At 35.1% G+C, this 9,721-nt stretch overlaps 1 long non-coding RNA gene across 2 annotated transcripts in view; it reads left to right on the top strand.

Moving 5' to 3' along the window:
- LOC110282414 (uncharacterized) overlaps positions 1–6,824 on the top strand; it is a 113,519-nt gene extending 106,695 nt beyond the window's left edge. For both annotated transcript variants that reach the window (XR_015431038.1, XR_015431037.1), the window contains one exon: positions 5,596–6,824. This is a non-coding gene — a long non-coding RNA (uncharacterized LOC110282414). The remainder of the gene's footprint in view (positions 1–5,595) is intronic.
- The last annotated feature ends 2,897 nt before the right edge of the window (positions 6,825–9,721 follow it).

Raw genomic sequence — 9,721 nt, forward strand, 5'->3', positions numbered from 1 at the left:
ACTAAGGAGGTGTGACTCGACAATTTTGAAATAAACTAGTGGGATGTATGCCTTGGTCTGGACAGACCTTCATGTGTTCGATAGAAGTACAGGTCAACGATGCATGGACTCTATCCTTGCCCCCCATGTGAGACTTTCCGCACAGTATATAAACCAAATTTCAACTTTATCTACGATAACGATCCTACACATAGGGCTCAGTTCGGAACGAATACCTCTAACCGGATGACATACCACGATTGACGTGCCCTGCGATGTCCCCCGATCTGGACCCCATCGAACACATATGCGACGCAAATCAAAGTTCAATTGCTATGAGCTCAAGTCTGCCTTGGTGCATGAGTGGGTGTGGTTGCCACAGTGATTGATAAGGACCCAGGTAAACAATATGAAAAACCGAGAGTGGTGTAACTGTTAAAGGTGATCATACACGCCATTAGACATGTATTTCTCTGACAGGGTGTCGGTCTGCTTCTTTGCTGTACAAATGACCAGTTTCGTTATTTAGGGTACAGATTTTGCGTATATTGGTCTAATGTCAAATAATATTTTGACCAGGTTTGGTTTCATTCTACTTTTTGGTTTTTTTATTGTAAAAGGAAACTATGTCTCATCAAATGTTGTCACCAGTTCATATCACAAAAAAATAAAGTTCGAACAAAATTGGTCTAATACTTTCTGACAAATAGAATTCTAAGTAAGATTTTTTTTTTAAATTCTATCTAGAGAAGAAGGCTATCTTCCATAGACCTAATGTAAATCACTTTCCCAAGGGTTGGGAGACGGGATCTGTGTATAAAGGAAAAGACAGCATTTAGAGGCACAGGCGATGAAGATCTTCTTAAAACTGGTTTTCGCCCACCTCTCCCAACCGCAGTTGAGATCGGGATCAGGAGGAATGTTTTCGATTCACTTAAAAAATTCCCAAGATGCAACGAAATACGCAAAAAGTTAAATCAACATAAAGGAATCCAAACTTTCGATTGCAAAGAATCCAAATTCGACGAAAAAAAATGTACGTTTTTGTGTCTGATTTCGTAACTTAACTGGTTATGGTTATCTCGTAACTTAAAATATTGTCTAAACTAATTCTGCGAGGGATAATAATGAATCTAAAGGTGAAAGAAGTTAAACGTTTTTGAAATGTTCATCAGTCAGCGATGATGTGTTTTTAATAACGTTGATTAGCAATAGTTAAGTAACAAATATTCATAAACAGAAATTATGTAGGAAAAATTTATTACAAACGTTAAATAAAATTTTCTCCTTTCTTGACATTATTCAACGCTGTCTACGGTGCTGGAAAACAAGTATAAAGTCCAGCTGAATGTCACCGAAACACCGCTGTTATAGCTGAATATACAAATTTATTTTCTGCTCGCAAATATAGCGTCTAATTGCTTAACATGACAAGTTTTTCCATATGGATGGTTAACTGGATATAAACAATAAAAAGCTTCGTGAAACCGGAAGAAATTTAGAAAACTTCCGGTGTATCCGTCCGCTTATGTTAAGCCTGCTCACACGTCGCCTCGTAAGCGTAATATTCTAGGAAGCTTTATTGTTTCGATTTGTGTTTAAATTTACGCGTAAATTTTACCACTCATAAGAGTTTTCTGTAATTTATAAATTCAAACAGGTCTTGAGCCAAAAATAAACTTTAAAAAATATGATAGCATAAATAAAGGGCAAGGTTACTTTTATTTTATTTTATAACCGTCGCTGAGCAGCCGACCCAATTTTCCGGTTTTCGACTACTAATGTTCAACTCCGTAGCCTTGTAATTTTGAACCCAATCCAGAAGACAAGGGAACTCTTGGATCAAGTATTTAGAGAAATTTGCCTTCGTGGAGGACTTTTTGATGAAACTAACTAGCATTTGTTTTACATCACGAGAACCTCTTTTATATTAATTTTATATTATATTTATTATATCATGAGAACCTCCCACGGTTAGCCTGGTGGCAAAGGGACTCAAACCCATTATTGGTCTACCACTGAGGATATTTCACGTCAGCTCTGTGGTCGGTGCAAGCCGGATGCGGATTCGTATCGACCTGGGTTCGATGGGGGTTCGCTGGGGTTCGAACCCGGTTCACCTCATTGAAAGGCGAACGCTCTATCCCCAGAGCCATCATGGCTCTAAGTGTAAGGGTAGCCGTGCTGTGAATGTTATCCCTTATTTGACTATATTTGTGTAAAATAGCACCGTTTGTTATTTTTTAGATAGTATTATAGCAGGCTTGAGTAGTTTCCCGAATTTGTCATTTGTTTCATTGACACTTAAGTTGAAAGAACGCGTTATACTTGAAAACACTACAAGTATGATAAAAATGGATGGTGCTTTTTTTTTCAAGCTTGGGCTTAAAAGACAGAAGTTGTAAACCGGAAGTCTTACGATGAATTTTAACCCCCTAGCGCCCATCGCTCTTGCGAAATTGGCATAGTCATTGAAAAACAATTTGGAAAAAAGTTTTAGGTTTTAAAGGAATGATCTCGAGTGAATCTCAAAAAATCAGAATATAATGCGGCTACAGTAAATAGCTACCTCAGGAATCCTGAAAGCTGTGGCAGTAAATAGTGTATTGAAGGGGGGGAAATCCTCACAGCAAGAAATTTGAATCTGGAAGCTTGCTAGTCTCGGTCATCTGCACAAATTAAATATAAATACCATGCAGAAGCCGCTCGGTTTAAGTAATAATCCAAACATTTAATTTAAAAATATCAAGGAAAACTCAGATTGCTAAATGACACGAAAATGCTCGTTTAGCATATTGCAAAGAAATACCTTAGAATTGGAGTGAAGTGGTCATTTCTGATGAAAGAAAAAGTTTAGATATATCAGATGGCTGTCAATATTTTTGGCTAATGCGGTACTCCATACTCAACTTACTCTTACTTACTCGAGTAATGTGTAATGCAATTCACTTCATTCTGTTATATTGTTCTTATTATGTCATAATCTATGACTCCACGTAGAAAGAATAGAATTTACGACTGGCGTAGAATAGGTTTGTTAATAAACATCCAAAATACACAAAACATGGTATAACTGCCTTTTTCCACTTGACACTAAGGAATTTATATACAGTGTAATCAGGAAACAGAAATGACGTAAGAATGAGAATATTCTAAAGCATTCTATAAGTAATAAATAATAACATGGAGAAACGAACTCGGGACCTCCGCGTTTCCAGGGTAGTGCTTTTAGCCGGTCGGCCATGCCGACACATTCCGTGACAGTATTATAAAAAAAATTATATAAGTCCTTTAGTCTTAAGTAGTATTACTTTCTGAGACTTCATACTCTTTCTCCATCACTGTATCACGCAGAGGAATTTTGAGTGTGTCACTCAGAATTCCTCTGCGTGATATTTGTCTCGCGTATTGTCCTTCCATGCGTTAATGCTTCCAAATTGAGTCCCGCAGTGAGCTGATCGTGAAGACACGGTTCCCAGTAGAACACTGAAGTCAGGCGTCACTGGCTGAGGTCAGTAAGAGTGTGAGAGACCATTTTGATCAGCCTGCTTAGAGACAGAAAATGCGCTTTATCGGTTCTCGTTAAACTGTTCTACCGTAAAATGGCCCCGCAGTGGACTGATCGTTAAGACACGGTTCCCAGCAGATCACCGAAATCAAGTATCACTGGCTGCGGTCAGAGTGAGGGTGCGTGACCACTTGGATCAGTCTGCGTAGGGACAGAGGGAGTGCGGTATGGGTCCTCGTTAAACTGTTCTACCGTAAAGTGCTCGACTTCACGTGCAGATCGTCGGGCTACCGATGCAAGGGTGCCATCTCCTCTGCAGAGGATCAAAATTGTGATGGCATGTCTTCGGATCATCCTCAGGGATGTTTCCCAGACAGTCGGCAATAGCCCATTGTGCAGCTCTAGTGCGATGTAAAGGAACTACAACTACAAATCTACCGTAAAATGAGCCACTTCGCGTGCAGGTCGTCGGGGGATCAAATCAGTGGAGCCATCCCCTATGCAGAGGATCAAAATTACGATGACATGTCTTATTCCTCAGGGATGTTTCTCAAACCGTCGCCAATAGCCCATTGTGCAGCTCTACTTCGACTTAAGTAAAGTACCTACCTATTTATTTATATTTGGTCTATACGGGAATGAGATCGCTAACTCGCTGGCAAAACTTGGCACAAATGAACCTCTGCCGGAAAGATTGGCACTCACATCCTCGGAAATTCACTCCATTAGAAAGAAAGGTGTCCAGCTAGTCTGGAAGACTCCCCCGGTGCATATCTGGTACTCTGGGGATAAGCCGGATTGTGCTTTGACCTTCAGAGGTAATAGAGGCTATCAGACCGCGCTCACTAGATTCATCAGCGGTCACATAAAGTGCATGAGGTATGAACAGCAGCAGATCCCACCTGCAACAAATGTTTTTCCAGTGCAGCCAGCCCGGCCCACCTCCTTAGCTGTGTGGATTTTGAAAAGGAGGATTTTCTGCCCGACCCGGCCTTGTTTTTTGATTTCCTGGGGGTGAATGGACTCATGGACCAGTGGGGATGAGAAATAGCAACAACACCTACCTATTTAGCAATTTTTTTATAACATAATAAAATTTTATAGGGATTGGCTTATTTTTGGGAGAGTTATTGCTGTTTTTGTAATTTTTCCTTAATTTATGATAGCCAGTATTATTGTGGAATAATATAATTATGAAGAAAGATACTTTTGAAGAAATTTTACTCAGCGTTAATTCTTTCACTTACGTTATCACGAGGGAGGGGCGTTAATTCTTTCACCTTTCACTAACGTTACTGGTAACAGTGCAAGAATTGTTAATATATATCATGCTATTAGAGAAATATGAGTTTTTGAAAATGCACCACTTTACTGGATTCTGTTATGGTGCTGTAGCTTTTTTTCCCATAAAAATCTTATGTCAGAAAAGTTTTCAAGATTTAACTACCATAAACAAAAGTTTAAATTATCTTGATACCAAGGACTTTTTTTTTCATGTTCTGGTATTTATGAAATAAATGAATAAATAAGAAAGAAGTTATAACCCAAACCAAATTTAGAGAATTTATAACCAAAAAAAAACAGATATTTGAATTCCGTCTCCATTTATTAAATCGTTTTGGGAAATCATTCACCCATCAAAAATTTTTGTTAGCTACCCCGCTTAAAAAATTTGTGGTTAGGAGACATTTTAGCTAATTTCTGAGCTACAAACCAAAATCCTTACTTTTTTCACAAGCATTAATCCATATTACGACACCATTAGCCTAATGAGCAACGTTGAATTTTTTTCTAATCACACAAGTTTGAATTTTACTTTAAAATGTATGTTTTCTTCTCAACCAAAAGCTTTTAACTTCAACAGCTAATAAAAAGTAATGGATGAAACAAGCTATAAATAATTTTTGACTATAAATGCACAAGTTTTAAATTAGCCTTCAAATGGTATAGAAAATCGTTGGAACAGCATAGTCGGTTTTTTGCTTATTTTCAAACATTAGAGTAAGTAATTTGGAAAAAAAGTCATAATTCTTTTTGATAATAGTTTTGATTTAAATAACTGTAGTAATATTTTAAAAAAGTTATTCAAAATATACTTTTTGTTACAGGGTCTGTCACAAAAGGAGTTAAATCTGTGGAAAAGTTTGATACGTTGCCAACACAAATTAAAATTTAATAAGAAGTGATCAGAAGAAGTTGTAGTATCTAATGCGAAATTGATGGATTTGAGGTGAAAGTTGACATCTTCGATAACATCTTCCTCAACATGGGTGTTCAGCTGCTGTAACGAAAGTCTACTAAGACATCCGTCCTCTACCGAATCAATTAATTTGAAGATACTAGATAATAGACTGAGTGGTAGCGCTTCGCGCTGCCGTGCCACAGGTCCTTGGTTCGATCCTTGGGCCGGGCAAGGCCGACTCAGCCTTTCATCCCTTCAGTGGGTCGATAAAATGAGTACCAAGCATGCTTGGGAACTAACACTGGAGGTTCCGCGTTCGGCTGACCACCTGACCGGAACATATGCTCCTGCACCCCAGAGCCCAAGGTCAAGAAAACTGAGATGGGCACAGTCGGCCTTGGCCCTCTTAATGGGCTGTCGCGCCACTGAGTTAGTTAGTTAGTTAGATAATAGACTAGTCTCTTGGTAATCATCTAGAATCTTGCCCCAGACCAAGACAAGGGTGATGAGCCTATAGGATTCAGGCAATCTTAGATATCTCTTTAGTTTACCAATAAGGGCGACCACGTTATATAATTTTCCATTATTTTTGGAAAAGTTCCCGCTTTCAGACATTTATTGAAGAACTCCAGTAGCCAACGACGATTGATACAGAAGATATCTCCGAAAATGTCCACCCGGCGCCTGATTTTAGAGTTAATCCATTGGGAATGGTGGACCACTATTTGCCAAGTTACCTCACCGGTGCATGTTCTAAATCAACCTCCGGAAAATGATGTGACGTAATATTTTCAACAGTGCCCACTAAACCTATTAGTAGTTGAATCATCCTGCTTAGTTTGGACTTGGTCTCAAGCACTCGCATTTGGTAATAGAGAAGATTAGTCGATTGTAAACCATGTTTAAAGACATCTTCTGAACCATACTTTTAGGAAATTTTCTTTTACTGTCTTATACTCTATAGGTTTGTAATACGATGCACACAAAAAATAAGCTGCATCAATGTATAATAGTAATCTTATTATTGACAAAAGGCTCAACGGTAAATCAACATGCCTCTTTAGGTTAAGCCTCCTGATTACTATAACAGATCTTATATTTTATTACTATGAATATGCTAAGCCAGTGATGTAATTAAAAAATTATTTTGTGTGTGTTTCATTTTTACAACAGAAGAAAAACATTTTAGCTGAATAGGGAAGTAATTGGGTTCTTTTTAGACATATTTATTGAAGTTAGACTCTACTGTAAAATTTAATTCATAAAAAATTGGTAAAGGGGACAGCTTATTGTGGAAATATATCTTCGCTAAAAAGAGGTGAGTGCTTAGGAGTAAGATATGTAATATCAGCAAGCTAATGCTAAAAACAACAGTTAAAATTAGAAATGGTGAATCTATTAACTAAATTAAAAGGAAAAATACGATATAAAATAAGTTATCGCAGACTAAATTTGCTTTAATTCTAAATATTGGAAGAATAAACTGAGACATCAGTGTTTTGCAAACTGGAGTCTATTTAGCCTGGTTATATTCTGTTAAAAGAAGTTAGATTAATTTTAAATCACCGTTTTTAGTAAATTTTAAAAACAGATTAGTACTAAAATTTATTATTACAAATTCTGTAACAATTCTAATGCTTAAAACAACTGAGGTAAAGGTTTTAGGTAGGTACAAAACATAATTAATTTCACCAATGTCTCATTTATTTTAATGTGAACAATATTGTATGAGACAATGTTACCATTCTCAAAGACTGATTAATTCCTCCCTGGTAACAAATATTAAATGAATTCCAGCAATAATAATGAAATTAATAAAAGATGATAAAAACCGTGATGTAGACTGAAAAACCCTGAGTGAGGAATCCGGTATAAATATAAAGTATTAATGAAATCAAGTACTAATACTGATTGTGCCTTCGAGTACTTATAATTCGATCCTGGTGCGTAGCGTTATTATTGGTGCTTTTTATTGGGTGGCATTAAAAAGTGCTTATTTTTCCCTTTTCAAAAATGAGAATTTTTCTTTACCACGTCTACTTTCGCGAGGTAATTTGCAAAAGCGTGTTTTTCATATTTTTTCTATTCAATTTTTTTGTACATTTCACACAACCAAAATTCATTTCGGCGTACCGTGGGTCCATAGCTTATGAAAGAGCCAATCATTTTACACGTTGGATGAAATACTTGCGAGTTTGCACGTGCGTCTACTAAGCTGAGATCGGTGAAATTTTTGCACTTTCATGTGCAGCTTTTGCATTTCGCATGATAATCTCCATTTCAGGCTTCATTTTCACCCTCTGATTTGAACCGAAAAACCTCTTGATCTTTCTATAATGGCTAATATAATTAAGAAAAGAGTTCTTTGTTAGAAACTAATTATTTTTGTCATGAACATGTAAAGTCTTTGAAAACAATTTGGTTAATGTATATAGTGCTTAAAATATTCTTTTAATGCTTAAAATTTAACTCTAAAGGTGCTTATTTTTTGTTGAAAGTTTTGGCTACGCACCCTGATGGTCGTAGGTTAGATAACTATTAGAATTATTTTGGTTTCATTAATTGTGGGATATAATACTAATCAAATAACACTAGCTGCAAGAATTTATTAAATAATGATGTTTGTATAGATCAAATATATAGTGTATTAATCATCTTCGTGTAAGACTAATAGTAAACGATCTACCCCTGAAGGAGTTTGTGGATAGGGGTTTCAAACTTCACGTGAACTAAACACAACAAAACTACAGAAAAGTAAAATCGAAACTAAAACGATCGATACACATAGGAAAAATCCCAAAATCGAAAAGATGATAAAAGAAAACAATAAAAATTTAAAGTGATTAAAACATCTAAGTGAATAAAATTAACCAACAGTAAAAGTGTCAAAAATACAGGTAAAAACATATAAAATAAGTAAGGTTAGGTAAAACATCAAATAGTAAAAATATGAAAAATCACATTAAATGCAAATAAGAATAGAATAATTAAAATAGTCGACTAAAAGTTAAAGTGTCCCCCATTCAAGGCTAAGTGCCTCTAAGATTAAAAGTGTTCTAAGGTAAACCAAAGTATCTCTAAAAAGGATAAACACTCAAAGATGATACCAGGTAAGACAGAGGGTGTTCACCAAGATCAAAATTTCATTTCGAATGTCCTACGTGTAATGAAGATTTCAGGTCAAGGGGAGAACATAGTCAAGGAAACGGTAAGTGACGAGGTAAAATACCAAAAGCAAATATTGAAATTAAAACCAGTAAACCAAAAGTTTAAAAAATAAAACCAGATAAAATTAGTCAGGTGTACTCTCAGGTGCAAGCAGATCATCCAGGTTATATTTATAAATCTTATGATACATTAACTATAATAATACTTATAAATAATAACTAAAATAAGTAATAAATAAATATGATTAACATTACGTAACAAAATTATCGTATTCATTTAATATTTATTTGAAATTTTTTATTTTTTTAAATCATTGTTTTTCGTATTTTTTTGAAATTTATTTTCAAAAAAATCCATTTTAAGGGGGTCATGGCCTAATGGGTGATCGGGCACTGCGAAAAATATATCGAAATATAATATGCCAGGACTAAATTTGAGTTTGCAGTCAAGATTAGATTTAAAACTAGAAAATAATGCATTTTGAATATATTCATGATTTAAATCGTTTGATTTTTTTAAAAAAAATGACTGATTTAAATCAGCTGCGATTTTTTTTTAAAAAAAACATTAACTTAAACAAACTTAATTTTCCTTTCATAACATTTAATATGAACATACTTAGTAAAAAAAATTACTATTTAAGATTAAAATATTTTCATATAATGTAATTAATAAATACATTCTTAAAAGTGTGATTTTTTGAAAAGTCTGATTTCATTGATTATGAATACTCATTGATTATTGATAATCATTGATTTTTAAGGAGCTAATTTTTACTACGAAATAATAAAAGGCATATGCATTGAATTTAAAAAATGTATTGATTTAAATTATTATTTTAAAACAAATAAATCAATAATTTAAACAAATTAAAAAAGATATCG

This window comes from Parasteatoda tepidariorum, unplaced genomic scaffold, assembly GCF_982258835.1.
Source record: "Parasteatoda tepidariorum strain Cologne lab strain unplaced genomic scaffold, Ptep-v5.0 scaffold_12, whole genome shotgun sequence".
NCBI lineage: Eukaryota > Metazoa > Arthropoda > Arachnida > Araneae > Theridiidae > Parasteatoda > Parasteatoda tepidariorum.